General features: G+C 37.7%; 1 long non-coding RNA gene across 1 annotated transcript in view; it reads right to left on the bottom strand.

Annotated features, from left to right (window-relative positions):
• The window catches only part of LOC132211479 (uncharacterized), a 110,415-nt gene that overhangs the window by 59,330 nt on the left and 36,004 nt on the right, over window positions 1-15,081 (bottom strand). The window lies entirely within an intron of this gene.

The raw sequence follows: 15,081 nt of genomic DNA, 5'->3' as shown, positions 1-15,081 counted from the left end.
ATGAATTTCATGCATAGGGCCTCTAGTAACCTAATAAAGCTGCTTGAAAAAAATATATGTTAGAGCCTCAGCCCTGCCAAATTCCTCCTTCTAACTCAGGGAAAAAATTCCTGACATACCCTGCAAAGTGTCCCCAGCCTAGTCCATCATTGGTTTCAGCTCCTGGTCCCTTAAAAACAACCTTCCCCTAAGTGATGAGTATTACCATTGGGGCAGCACCCATGCCCATAGCGAGGCCATGTCACACATGAGTCTCCTCCCATCTGGGAAGAAGCTCAGAAAACAATGACCTGGCACAATCATTGATATAGGTCAAGAAGATGGACTTTTTCTGGGTTTTTCTTGTCTACACCTCACACATGCTGATGGGAATACGTCTTCCTCAGGGAATTTTCCCTTTGGCTCCTGGACTCAGAGCTCCCTGCTTCCCATTAGTGTGATTGTTCTTGAAAGAGGAGGATGACTCTTAAGTACTGTCACCTTACACAAAACATACATGCTCTGGTACTTATCAATACCTTCAACTATCTGGTCCTTAATTACTTGGAAAATGCGGAGGCGGGGGGCAGGGACGAGTGCTAAAAGTTTTATATAGATAAATTCCCTATTACTTTTAGGGAAATATGCGGAATTTAAATAAATGGTAGATCAAAAAGGCACCCTGGCACCAGAATTTTAAAGGAGGAAAGAAAGTGAAGAAAACTTCTATATTGCCTTTAATACTGGGTATAACAAACACAACAAAATGTAATGCTTATCCTGGTAAATAATCAGAAACTCTTTTAACATCCTTGCACTTAGATGGCTTTTTAAAACAATTTCCGATTTTATAGGTGGAGGGAAATATAGTATTTTCTTTTTCAGGGCTACTAAATTTATCCCTGTGTGTGATTTGTATGTGTGCTTATGTTTGATTTTAGTGGATTTTTCCTTAAAGGTAAGATAAACACAATGATTATAATAATTAAATCAATACCTAGAATTTTAACATTATGTATATGCACACGTAGAAACACTTTATGTGACTTTTAATTATTCATTCTTTAAAAAGAAAATAAACAATAAGCCCTGGCCAGGTGGCTCAGTTGGTTGGTCATCAAAAGGTTGTGGGTTTGATTCCTAGTCCAGGCACATACCTAGGTTGCAGGTTCAATCCCTGATTGGGGCTCATATGGGAGGCAACCAATCTCTTTCTTTCTCTCTTTTTCTCTCTCCCTCTCCCTCCTCCTCTCCATCTCCCCCTTCCCCTCTGTAAAAATCAATAAAAGCATATCCTCCAGTGAGGGAAAAAAACAATGAGATAGATTTTATTAGCATCCACATTTTACCTCTGAAGAAAACTGAAATGCAGAATGATGATGTCATTAGCCTGTGTCATCTATCTGAGATGGGTTCGACATATGTTGGCGACACAAAAGATGGAGAAATAAAAAACCCTTGCTTAGGACATGTTCATTAAAGGGTCTCAAAGAAGATGGAAAAGAAAGTGCTATTGAATAATAGGTGAGCAGGTCTTGGCAAAAAGGACCAAAGGTAAAGGGCTTTCCAAGCAGACGAACAGCATAAACTCCAGAATGAAGCTATCAAACAGCTTTGGCAATGGAGTATGGGATGAATTTGAAGGAATTTGGAGACTGGAGAAAGAATGTCATGCAAACAGTATATATTAGAAACAACAACATGGACCTTCAGTCAGTGGCAAGGGTACAAAAGGACTTCGCAGATGGGAGTCCCAGATGGTTAGGAATGGAATCCCACAAGAAAAGAAAGGATGAAGGGTGGCCCTTCTCTGAGAGTCGAGATGGAAATTGAAAAGCAAAGTGCCAAGCAAAGAGACTGCCTATCATATGAAATGGTCCAGGTAAGAGTAATAATATGTATATAGAGAGGTTAAAGAAGGGAAGATACATCCAATAATACTTAGCAATAATATTTAGCTATATGGTTTCAATGATTCTTGCATCTTGTTTATTTTCCTCTTATTCTTCCTTAGTATTGAAATCTACTGAAAAGTACATTTTCTAGTCTCAGTTGTTCCAACAAATCTAATGTAGGAGATTTGTTTTCACCCTGAGGTCAGACTTTTTAAAAAAGAATGAGGAAGCCCCTGGGTACCAGTGTGATTAAAGCAGCAGTAATCAGAGTGGAGAATCTCAAGGGGAGATGGAATGCAAGATGACAAAATAGAGGTGATTCTGGTGCAAAAGTTTTGTTTTATTTTAAATCAGCAGCTAATTACATAAGCAAGAAGATAGATTCTACTATGTAAGTCTACAATGAGTTATTTTTCTTATATTGTATGCATTGTTCCAAACGAATCTTATAATTTGCCAAAATTTTGAATGCATGAAAGTATGAAAATGTTTTCTCATTTGAAAAGTCATGAGATAGTCAATTCATACCCTCAGCTGAACAAACTTTGAGCTGTACTATTACATCATAAAACGTTGTATTTATTGCCCTGGCCAGTGTGGCTCAGTTGGCTGGGCATTGTTCCATACACCAAAAGGTTGCCAATTCAATTACCTGTCAAGGCACGTGCCCAGGTGGTAGGCTGAATCCCCATTAGGGGGCATGCAGGAGACAGCAGATGGATGTTGTGCTCTCATATCAATGTTTCTCTTTCCCTCCCTTCCTTTCTCTCTAAAAATCAATAAAATATTTAAATATATATATAATATTTGTTAAAAATAAACTCTTACTTAATACATTTCCATCCTAGAGAATTTCTATAAAACATAGTGCCTATAGTTCACAATATTTTTTATTATATGCTTAAAAATTAAGAGGGTAGAGATCTCATAATAAGTTTCTTATTACAATGAAAGAACAATAAAATTAAAAATATAAATTTTTGTTGACTAAAACATATGCAAAATAGCATGCAATGAGATTTTGGTAACAATATTATAGAATACAGATACAGAGAATAAAATATAAGAAAAGAGCCTGGCTGGCATAGCTCAGTGGTTGAGCACTGACCTACGAACCAGGAGGTCATGGTTTGATTCCCAGTCAGGAATATACAGTATATATAATGCAGATACTATGCTGATTCTTGAAAAGGTACAAAGCAACCTGGTGTGGTATTTTGTTAATCAATCTGGTTAAGGATTTACAGGACAATAATCAACTTTTCTGACAGATGGTTAGGTAAGTAGAAAAATAAATTTTTATTAAAAATAGATTTCTATGAGATGTATAACACTAATAAAATCAAAGTAAACATTTATTCTTTTATGAGCACAATTGAATGCCCCTTAAATTATAAACAGAAGCCAGTTACTGCAGGCCAACCAATTCACTAAGTCACAAAAAGGGGAAACAAAGGATGTGATATCACTCCATGGCTCACTGAAACATACACACGGGATCCAGATGTCACAGTATTTAGCTCTGAAAGGTAGCCATTGTCCAAGAGGCGGTGACATTTTCCCTAGGATCTAATTTCTATAGCATAACTAATCCTTGATAATGAATTCATCCTCAAGGAGAAACACGAAGGCAGTATCTTGGCTTTCTGACAGTCTAGATTATTCTTGTCCTGTGTTCCTTGGTTGTATCTGATTGTGTTTCCATACTCCCATTTATCTTGTTCAATTTTTTTCCTCCTATCAACAATGGCTATCTTAAAGTTCTTTTTAATATTTTTATAGGACTCAAAGTTTCTTAAGTGAAATAAAGATCACCAAAATATCCTGTAAGAAAGTGTAGGCTATAAGGCTTTGGCTGACAAGTTAAAGTATTTTTAATAAAAGTGTATGAGCATGTTTATGCTAGTCAGGATGATTGAGTGTGATCAATATTGAATCCAAGAATACGCAATGTGAGGACACTGCTTTTATGTGCACTCTCATAAAAATAAGTTATATCTTTCCAGGTCATCATTAATATCTCTATTCTTTAAGTACAGTCATGGAGCTATAGTTCCAGTAAATAAAGAAATATGATAGTCTTCTGGTTTTCGGGGAGGGGGAAATTGAAATTCAATGTGTGTGTTTGTGTGTGTGCCTATGTGTGTGTTTGTCTTTATGTCCTCCAGGGACAAAATCAGCAATTTTATCTCTGAATGTTAATGAGTGTCTGTCTATTCACTCACATTCAAAACACTGAAAAGTATCTAGTACACAGTACTGCAAAAAAATGTACAATATCCCCAATTTTACTAAATTACCAGGCACTGTAATAATTATTGGAGTACAAATAAGAGACAGGGCTTTTATCAATGAAGAAATAAAAACAAAAACATAAGATGTTTTCTATCTTTTAAAACAATATCAAAATATGATGATAAATATAATGCCCAAGTGATTTTTTTTCAAGGTATTTTTTGAATCTTACTTGGCTTCAGAAACAGATGTTACCAAATATATAAGAAAAAACAAGCTTGTGTCCCACTGAAACCACTGGGATATACAGATTGGGATAAAGGTAGGTTGACAGATGCTCATATGGAAAATAATACAATAATAAATAATAATACACGAATTAACTCTGCTGTTTGCATACTCACAACTGTAAATATACTTTTGCTCCATCCTGCATACTGAACACTAGTGTGAGGGAGGGAGGCACTTATATATAAGAACCGCATTTCTCTATAGAATTTCCTTAAGCTATTTCATGTAGGGTTTCCTTTGAAGGTACACAAACTTCTACAAAGTCACTGACTTCAAGCATTGCATAGAGAACATAACCTGGATTTCCTCCACCAAGGTCTATATCACCCCGCTTGCCCCACCACAGGAGATCCAGGTGGCTATTTTAATTGCCATATACTTGATACTTTATATATATTAGGACTGTGGATCAATACATGGAAGATCAAATTGATAAATAGGTATTTTTTAAAAATAAACATGTCCAGCTGGTGTTTCTCAGTTGTTGAGGGTAAACCCAGGAACCAAGAGATCACCCATTCTATTCCTGGTCAGGGCACATGCCCAGGTTGCGGGCTTGATCACCAGTAGGGGGCATGCAGGAGGCAGCCAATCCATGGATCAATGTCTCTATCTCTCTATCCTCTCCCTTCCTCTCTCTCTAAAATCAATGAAAAAATATATTTTTAAAAATAAACAGTATTAATTGGAGAAAGAATGGATTAATTCAATTGAATACACACTCCCCAAATATTTTTATGATTGTGTGTGTGTGTGTGTGTGTGTGTGTGTGTGTGTGTGTGTAGACAGAAAGCGAGAAGGAAATAAGAGGAAGAGGGATGGAGAAATATAAATAGAGGGTAGCTCAATAAGCAGGCAGGTGGGAAAATATATAGCTATAGATCAGAATATATACATGCATTACCGAGCTCTGAGTGCCAGAAGGTTCAGGCAATGACAACCTATTAGCAATGACCATTCCCAGAGCCCAGATCTTAGTGTCTAATTTCTAGTTTCTAACCTCAAATAGAAGGAATGAGAATTCTTAGAGAAATGTCTGATTCTAGGGCAGGGGCTGGTAAAATATAAAATGAGCCTGGAGCATTATACTGTATCAGAAAGTAAAGATAGGCTAAAGAAACAGGCCATAAAAGGGGGGTATTTCAAAGAAAAAGAGAAACAGACCTTACAAAGCTCCCAATATCCAAAGCTGAACAATTTTATAAACAGAATAAATGAGGTAGCATAGGATCATAATTCAAATCTACACTAATAAAAGAGAAAAATGGTAATTGGCGTACGACGATACCCTTTTCATTGGCTAATCAGGGCTATATGCAAATTAACTGCCAACTAAGATTGGCAGTTAACTGCCAACAAGATGGTGGTTAATTTGCATATGTAGGCACAATGCAGGGAGGCGAAAGGGAAAGCAGGAAGAAGCCCCCTGCCACTGACAGTGATCAGAAACCCAGGGGGGAGCTAAGAGCTGGGGGGCAGGGCAAAGGCGGCCCTGGGGCCGCCTTTGCCCTGCCCCCCAGCCATGATCGGAGAATCAGGTGCCTTTTCCACCCTGGCCAGTGATAGCAGGAAGTAGGGGAGGAGCCAGCGATGGGAGCTGGGCACGGTCAAAGCTGGCAGTCCCAGGAGCTAGGGGTCCCTTGCCTGGGCCTAAATTGAAGCCCACGATCGCGGGGCCGCTGCAGCTGCGGGTCCCCGCTGCCCGGGCCGGACGCCTCAGCCAGAGGCATCCTGCAGGGGCAGGGGCGGAGCCCGTGCGGTCGCGGTGGCCCCCGCTGCCACTGCAGGTCCCCGCTGCCCGGGCCGGACGCCTAGGCCAGAGGCGTCAGGCCTGGGCAAGGGGCCGATCCTGCAATTGGAGGGTGATGGGGGTCAACGCCTGAGGGCTCCCAGTATGTGAGAGGGGGCAGGCTGGGCTGAGGGAAACCCCCCCCACACACACACACACCCAGTGCACGAATTTCGTGCACCGGGCCCCTAGTTATAAAATAAATATCCCTAAATTTGCATTGATGTAAATAGTGACTAATGACTGAATAAACAAAGATACCAATAAATAAACAAAGGGAAAAATAAAGAGCTTTCTTACAGAAGAATCCCAAATTATTTATATATTCCAAGAGCTGGAGTTTGCGTCCTGGTCCTTCCCTTTCCTTGTGGATGGGCTAGACTCAGTGACTCACCTCTAAAGAATAGAGTAAGAAAATGGGAAAAATACTAATTTGACAGTGGAAATACCTGGCAAAAACTGCCTTCATCAAATGATCAAAATCAACATCTGTACTGTTATATGGAGATCATGTATTCTCTGATATCCTGTGAGGGGAAGAGCATTTCATGGCTGTGATACATACCCTTTCAAAACCCCATAACCCCAGTCTAACCCTGATACATATAAGACACATATAAGATACATATAAGACATCTAATGTGGGCCTGATATTCATTAAGATAATCAAAATTATAAATAATAATAACAACAACTAGGAAACTGCCACAGACCAGAGGACACTGGAGTGACATGGAAATTAAATTAAATGTGTTACTCTGAATTGGATCCTGCAACAGAATGAGGACATTAATAGATGATGTCCAAATGAAGTCTGGAGTGTAGTTAATAGTAATACACCAAAGTCAATTTCTTAATTTTGACAGGCACTTGGGTAATATGATGTTAACAATGACAGAAATCGGGTGAGTGTTTTATACTAGAACTTTGTACTATCTTTGCAAATTTCTGTAAACCTAATATTATTTCAAAATGAAAGAACTTTTCAAAATAAAAAATGTTATTCTACATTTAATTTCAAATATTTGTGAAGCAAAATATATCACTGAACAAAAAGACAAGCCAGATACTGAGAAGAGACATTTGCAACCTCCATTACAGATGAAGAATTAGTATCCATAATTTGAGAGAGGGAAAGAAGTATTAAGAAAAAGTAAAACTACCTACAAATTGTGAGGAAACAAGACACAGACTAGGAGAAAATATTCACAATCCATGTAACAGTTGAAGGAGAAATATTCATGTTTTCAGAGAGATAAATATTAATAAGAAAATAAGAAAAAATGAGAAAAGTTAATAAACAGAAGAAACAACTTGAAAATCCAATAAAATATATCTTAAAGCTATTTTAAGTAATAATCCAGGTGTGCCAGTTATTAATTTATTGCTTTTCAGCTCCAAACTAACCTTCTTTGTCCTACTTAAGGATACTAAAAGGTGATTCTGCAGACTGTATCTCCTTTGTTTGAAGGCTTAATACTTAGCACCACCAGTAGCAAGGGCTGGAGAGACTCCAAAAAGATGAAAAAGGATGAGGGAGTGCGTCCTCTGGTGTAGGATATTGGCACCATAAACTTCAATTTAGTCCCTGGTATCCCTCTAGCTAGTTTATTCACATTATTGGCCATGATTCTGGAGTCTCATGGCTCAGAATTGCCAAATTCTTCATCACTAGTGTAACATTCAATGTGTTCATGGTTGCCATCTCTTCAGAGATGTCCAGCACTGAAGGACCCTGTTCTCTTGTTTTCTAAATTCTTGGTTCTACAAGGTATACAGGGACCATTTGAAAGGGGACAGTTATGGCATTACTTCCCCACTCAGGGGTAGCCTAGAAATACTAAAATAAAGCAAATCCTCTCTATAAGCAGAACTTCATGTGGTACATTTTGTAGTCAGTTTTTTCTGGAATAATGATGACAGAAATATGAATTTAAACTTATTCATGTGTGGTTGATATTGTTTTGGTGGATGGAACTAAATTGAAAGAACATAATTAGGGCCCTAACCGGTTTGGCTCAGTGCATAGAGCGTCGGCCTGTGGACTCAAGGGTCCCAGGTTCGATTCCGGTCAAGGGCATGTACCTTGGTTGCGGGCATATCCCCAGTGGGGAGTGTGCAGGAGGCAGCTGATCGATGTTTCTCTTGCATCGATGTTTCTAACTCTCTACCCCTCCCCCTTTCTCTCTGTAAAAATTCAATAAAATATATTTTTTAAAAAAGAAAGAAAGAACATAATTAGGGAATTGGTGACAAGGACAGGTAGGGAATAACGTTGTTGATATGCTGCTCAGAATGAGCAGACAGTGAAGATATCTATGTCCTATTTCAATGTTCATTTAAGAACATCTCCTGCAGTGGACAATATGACTTTATTTGTGCATTTCAATAAGCCTCTTACCCAAGCCAGTTCTCTCCAGTGATTGCTCAATGAGTTAATGAACAAAGTGGCCACCGTGGCAGCTTAATGCATGGTTATGAAACTCCAATGGTTACATAAAGGATAAGGCATTCCGTGAGTCCATGGCTGGTGACAGAACATTACAGACAGAAAAGGAAAATTCATATCCAACACCATATTCAGTGATGATGCCATGGTCTTGGACAGCAGTTCTTCTGATAAAGGAACTAATTTCAAAGCAAAGGAAGTGTAGCTATGGGCTCTTGCCTATGTAATTAAGTGGCCTTGCTATATACCTTATCACATAGAAACCCAGTTCTAATTGAAAAATGGAATTGGTTTAATGAAGACAACGTTATGGTGACAGTTAAGAGTCTACATCCGTTAAAAAATAGGATAAGACAGATGTCTTATAGTATGAAGTATATGCTTCCTATCAGGGACCATTATAAGGTGCTAGATCTTCCCTTTCACAAAAATAATGAATATAAGGATAAGGAATGGAAATGGAAATAGTTACTCTCACTATTTTACTTGATGATTCATTCATAAAATTTTTGTTTCTAGTCCTAGCAGCTACGAACTGCTTAGTGGTTTAGAGATGATAGTTACCAAGGGGAGGATGCTTTCATCAAGGGATAAACCAATGTTTCCATAAAACTATGAGATAAAACTGTTACTTGGACATTCTGGGGTTTTTCCCCAATGAACCAACTAGAAAACAGGACTACTTTACTAGTGGAGTAACTGATCCCAATCACCAAGAGGAAATTTGCTTGCTGCGAACACTAGGGACAAAAGACTATGTCTAGAACCCAGAGAACTCACTGGGTGATTCTTAGTATTTCGTTCCCATTAATAAAGTGTCACAAAAAAACTACAGCAGCCATAACCAGGAAAATGCATAAAAATTCATTTAAAGAAGAAACTATTACCTTTTGCGACAGCATAAATGGACCTGGAGATTATAATGCTAAGTGAAATAAGCAAGTCAGAGAAAGATAAACACCATATCATCTCACTTATATGTAGAATCTAATGAGCAAAGTAAACTTACAAACAAAATAGAGCCAGAGACATGGATATAAGGGACAGACCGACACATGCCAGAGAGGAGAGATTTGGGGGGACTGGATGAAAGATGAAGAGATTAGTCAAAGAAGGTTATGCATAGCCCTTGGATACAGGCAACAAGGTGGTGATGGCCAGAGGGATGCAGGGTGGAGGCTGGGTGGAGGTGGGCAAAGCAGGAGGGGAGTAGGGGACATCTGTAATACTGTCAACAATAAAAATAAAGAAAAAAAGAAGACCAGCCCTAGCCGGTTTGGCTCAGTGGATAGAGCGTCAGCCTGCGGACTGAAGGGGTCCCAGGTTTGATTCCGGTCAAGGGCATGTACCTTGGTTGCAGGCACATCCCCAGTAGGAGGTGTGCAGGAGGCAGCTGATTGATGTTTCTAACTCTCTATCCCTCTCCCTTCCTCTCTGTGAAAAATCAATAAAATATATATATATATTTTTTTTAAAAAAAGACCAATGCTATACTGATTCATACATAGCTGACTCTTAAAATTTTTAAACTCTTAAAATATAAGTTGTTGGCAAGAATATGAAGATAGTAGCAATTATTAGTGAGCATTGAAATTGCAACAACACATTTGGAAAGCAAATTGTTAATGTCTGGAAACTTGAACATATTCATATCCTGGCTCTCATTCATTCCGAGATTAGTCATATTTTCTAAAACTAATGCCTGCCCATGTGCACAGAAAACATACACATAGAAGCATTATATATAAAAGAATAAAATTGAATAAAACCTAAAATTTCATCATATTAAGTCAATTATATTGTATTCATTTAATGGTATAATATATAGCAATAGAACTAAATAAACAAGTACACTTAATGAAGATCAATAAATTTCATAAATATAACCCTGAAAGAAAATAAAAAGATAAATATAGAATGATGTACAATGCTAAAATATGCAAAACAATGTTTAAAATATATACATATATAATTTGTGTATACTGTATATGCATATATTGTTAATATACACAAACATTTATAATTTGAAAATAGGCATGGGAATGAAAATATTTCTAGGGAGGATAAGGAAAGAATGGCATTGTAGAAAGGAAAATAGGAAGCTTTCAATAGAAAAATTGTTAAATCTATTAATTTGAAACAAAATCTAAACCATCTTAAAATTTTGTCACATGTCTTGCCTAGAACCCAATGAAAGCATCTTATTTAAGAACATTTATAAGAATGCCTCCATGCTGTTGCACAGTAAGTATTCCCTTTGGAAGATCTCATTCCCCTCCTTTATTCCTTTAAACTTAGCTCAGATATCACCTCCTCCCAGAAGCCTTTCATGACTTCTTTAAGTTCAATGCTTTCTCTTTATGGGAGTCTCTTTGCTTTATATTTGTTTGTCCCTTTGATAATCTAGACATCTGTTCACATATAGCTCTGTTTTGTTTTAGTTATGATGCAATGCCTGACAGAGAAATTACTAAGAAACATTTAGGCAAGCTAAGGTTATTTTTAATAATCTGAAGCCTACAAACACCTAACTAGGACCAAGTTCTGAGAAACTAAAAATAAACTATGTACATTGACTGCAAGCACCTTAGTCTAAAATCAAAGGATAGAAATCTACATTTACAGGAATTCTCAGTTTCTATTTGCCAGAATTACAGGAAGGTTAAAAGGTTCATTTATTCATTCAACAAATATGTATTTAATTCCTGCTATATGCCTGACATTATACTAGTCACGGTAGATTCAAGGATGAGGCAGATGAAAAGGATCTCTTTTTAAATGTGTTATCTAGTAAGCAAAATAGCCAACTGCCCCACAAATATATAAAACAATTATCATACATAATCATCATATTATCATCATCAAAGGGAAAATTTATCCTATTGTCCTTGTTAAATCACAGAATTATGAAACCCTGAAGCAATCTACTTCTAAATTATTGGTAGGTGAATTAAATGTTCATATTCAGTACCACATTTTGGAATTAGTTTTCTGCTACTTGCCATAATTTTTTTAATTGATAGCCTTTAAATATTTGCATGACTACAATTAAGTAATGAAAGAATCCTGGACAATACTTGGCGAATATCCTGAGAAAGTTCATCAATTAGCAATTTTCAATGAGGAATTAAAGAAAGATAATGGGTACAAAAAGGAGGCACAAATATTTGTCTGTAGTTTTGTTTTTACTCTTAAAACATATTTTCAGTAACTCAAAAAAGAATAGCCTATGCTATTTACCCAGTGTGGTAAGCTGACAATAAGCTTTCACAATCTCTGCTCACTAGTGTTCCTCCTAGGATGTTATGAACATGGCAAAGGGATGTTGCAGATATAATTAAGGTTAGTAAACAATTGTAAACAGGGATTATTCAGGTAAGCCCAATGTAATCATGAGTCCTGCAAAGGAAAATTCTTTTTCTGGTGGCAAAAAGAGAAGGTAGAGAGATTTGAAACACAAGAAGAACTCCACACACTGTTGACTTGAGAGGTGACATGGAAAGAGTGAGCAAGAAATGAGTTCTGTCAATAACCAGTGAGCTTGGAAGAGAAGGATTTATAGCCTGGTGCAACTCGGAGCAGAGAATCAAGTCATGCTGTGCCAGACTTCTGCCCTACAGAAAATGATCCCTTTGTAATCAGCTAGCTATTAATAATAGGAAAGAAGTAAAGGGACATCATAGTAAAGTTGGGATGACATAAGGAAGATACCTGTCAGTCACACCTGGGAACAAAGGTCATTGGCCAGAATGGGCATGGCCACTACAAGCCTGAAAAGGTTTGGAATACTTAATCCCCTGAAGTTCACTCCCTTGGTTCCTCTTGGCACTTGGCTCATGGCTCACACTTGGCTTCCTAGCATTCTCTCAGGCAGCCCAAGGCCACGTGGATCCCACACAATGGGCTAATGGACTGCAGCTAGCCTAATGCTTTATTGGACCTGGTTGCAACATGGAATGAAAACCCTGGACACTGGCTCTAATTTTAGCCCCACTGAATCCCCAGCTACACTTCTTTTACTAGACTCAGGGGAATGGGAGTTTGGAAGCCCAGGATGTAATTCCACAGAAATAAAGCTTTCTAGCATAGCCCATCCGCATGTGCAAATCTCAGAAAAGTGTTTGCAGTGCTTTTTGGGCATGTTCTGTTCCAAATCATTGGCATAAGATCTTAGATTAGCTTACAGATGATCCCAGACATTCATAAACTAATGCTGGGGTCATTTATTGCTCTCTGTGATATTTCAGGTATATTACAAGTGCCTGGGACTCCTATTTCTGTTCTCTGACAAAAAAAAAAAGTGCTTTTGTACTTCTTAATCCCTTCATCTTTTTCACCTAGTTCCCTCTCTGGCAACCAGTCTGTTCTCTGTATCTAGGAGTCTGTTTCAATTTTGTTTGTTTATTTATTTTGTTCTTTAGATTCAACATATAAGTGAAATCACATGCTATTGTCTTTCTCTGACTGACTTGTTTCACTTAGCATAATACACTGTAGGTCCATCCATGCTGTGGCAAATGGTAAGCTTTCATTCTTTTTTTTTAATCTTTATTGTTGAAAGTCGTTCTTTTTCCCCCATTAACCTCTTCCAGCCCGCTCCCATCCCCACTCCCCCAGGCCCTCACCACTGCATGGTTTGTGTCCACGGGTTATGCATATATGCATACAAGTTAATCGCTTTCATTCTTTTTTATGGCTAAGTAATATTCCATTGTATATATGTCCCATGGCTTTGTCAACTACTTGTCTATTGATGGGCACTTTGGTCCTAGAAATAACAGGGGGAACACTTTGTAAAGTATATGATTATCTAACCACTGTGCCATACACCTGAAACTAATATAAAATAACATTGAATGTAAACAGTAATTGAAAAATAGCATCTTAAAAAAATAACAAGAAAGCAGTACTTTTATTTATGCTACTGTGTAATTCCTGAAAATGCTCTCACATCTAAGCCAAGCAGGACAGAAGGAGAGTCAAAGCAATGGATGTTTGATCCACTCTCTTGAGAACCCAGCTTCTCAGCTCAGAGTGGAAGACCGCCCCCCATCTCAGAATTTTAGGTGACCACAGGTCCCTTCTGCTACAACTGCTGCTACCACCACAACCCCCATGGCAGAACTCCCTTAGGATTGGTGTGCACGTGGAAGGAGAAGAAACATGGGGAAATATCCCCATTTTTTTTATGACTTTCAGGAAACATGGTTTTTCCTAAAACTCACTCTATACTGCCAGTGCCAACTTTAGTATAGGACAGAGTATACTGGAGAAAAAACAATAGCCCACAGCCAGTGAGGTGGTTCTGAATCCTCAAATAGCCACCTGATACATTTTCAAGGTTCTATAGTGCATTCAGTGGGAGAGGGAGAGTGGAAGGTACTGATTCCATTTATCTAGGAATGAAACTCCTGTGCCCATAATTCTTAAACTTAAAAAAAATTTAATTTATGGTCTTCCAAAATTCCACAGAAAATATCTATTTAATAGGAGTGGTTTCCTTATGATTTATTGTGTTGTCTTACAGGTAGAAGGAGTCATCAAGAACTGGCTGGTGGAATTCAGTTCGCAGTAAATGTAGCATGATCAATGACAGGGAGTCGGATATCAAGTCAAAGTGAATAAAAATAAAAATATTTTAAGAAAAGGACAGAAAATGGTGAAGAATCCAAAATATCTTAATAATATTCAGCTTAACACCAATATTTTTGCAATAAATTATTTACAGACCTGAGGAAAGATACAATAAAACTAGAACTATGCAAAAGAAAATTATCATTACAAACAGAAATAACTTTTTTTAATGGGTACAAAAGTAAACATTACTAGATTTTATTTAAGGCATGTTTTTTTAGTTCATCTTCAGAAATAATAATATTTCAGGTCCTTATTCTAACCTAGGAGTATATCTTTCCATGTCCAACAGACAAAGGTTATGTACATATAAGTAGTCCAAGAATAAAGTAGCATGTTTGGGTTGATTATCTAACAGTGGATGTTGAGACACCTGGACTGGAGGCTCTATCCTTCACCCACAATTACTGACATATAAACCTTGCTCTTAAAAATCCCTAAGTCATCCATTTTACTCCCTGGTCCTTTCTCCCTGTTTTGCTAAATATTTCATTCTATTACTCTCTTCTCTTTGTTGTGTTGCCCACCACTAATGCTATAGAGACAAGATTTCTCTGTAACCTAGTCAAGTTTCCACCTCTATCCCTTAGTGTCAGTGTACCTTGAAGACACCTAAGCTCCTCTCTGACAGGAAAGATTTGACATCTGCCACTCTTCACACTCAGTGGGGGGAGATGATCTCCAATCACCTTTGCTGCTCAGAACACATTTCAACATGACCAAAACATTTGATCCATAATTTTCTCCACTCAGTTTTAACTAGGGAAGTTTACAGGATCTATGTTATCACTGCATTTTACAGTCTGCTT

Source organism: Myotis daubentonii, chromosome 10 (genome assembly GCF_963259705.1).
Source record: "Myotis daubentonii chromosome 10, mMyoDau2.1, whole genome shotgun sequence".
Lineage (NCBI taxonomy): Eukaryota > Metazoa > Chordata > Mammalia > Chiroptera > Vespertilionidae > Myotis > Myotis daubentonii.
The sequence above is the reverse complement of the archived record's forward strand: the minus strand, read 5'-3'. Positions and strand labels throughout refer to the sequence as shown.